Here is a 615-nt window from a genome sequence, read left to right as displayed (position 1 = left end):
AAAAGTGACCCTACCGGTCTTCCCATTTATGTTGACCTTTTCAACTTTTTCCAATCCCGGGTGATTAGCCAAAACAGGTTAATCCAAGCAGAATACGAAGCACCCTACAGTTGGTGTCTTCCGACCTTTCAAGAAGAAGTTATTTTGCCAGTACCATGGCCCATCAACAATGCTGTTACGCATTCGGTCATGTCCGTTGAGTGGGTTTGCACGATCGTAATGGGTTCAAGACTGCAGGGGGAGCCGACTTCCTTTCTTCGAGCCAACGACAAAGTGTCAGGTGAAACTCTGTGTTTGTGTCATTGCTTGGTTTTCCACAAGGCGAAAGAAGGTTGCACCGTACCCGGCCGCACTGCAATGCCGGGACGATGCGTGGAGCGAACGGAGCAAGCCCCTTTTTCAGCTGCCAGCTCTAAAAATCACTTTAATATGTTTGTCCTCGTATAGAGGACATATCAGATATTAAACTGATAAGAACAGATACTACACTTGATCTTAGCCAAAAGGCCGAGAAGCGATGAGCTCCCGGTGTCTGATGTCCAAGTCACACTCTTGGCACAAATCTCACTAGTCGCGGTTTCCTGTTTCTGACACGAGCCTGACAAAGGCTGCTTT

At 47.6% G+C, this 615-nt stretch overlaps 1 non-coding gene across 1 annotated transcript; it reads right to left on the bottom strand.

The window, feature by feature from the left end:
• Positions 1 to 327: 327 nt before the first annotated feature.
• On the bottom strand, positions 328 to 519 carry LOC111648336 (U2 spliceosomal RNA). Its single transcript, XR_002760112.1, has one exon. It is a non-coding gene; the product is annotated as a U2 spliceosomal RNA (small nuclear RNA).
• Positions 520 to 615: the final 96 nt, after the last annotated feature.

Source organism: Seriola lalandi, unplaced genomic scaffold (genome assembly GCF_002814215.2).
Source record: "Seriola lalandi dorsalis isolate HSWRI2012SDOR001 ecotype SW California unplaced genomic scaffold, Sedor1 jcf7180002038475, whole genome shotgun sequence".
Lineage (NCBI taxonomy): Eukaryota > Metazoa > Chordata > Actinopteri > Carangiformes > Carangidae > Seriola > Seriola lalandi.
The sequence above is the reverse complement of the archived record's forward strand: the minus strand, read 5'-3'. Positions and strand labels throughout refer to the sequence as shown.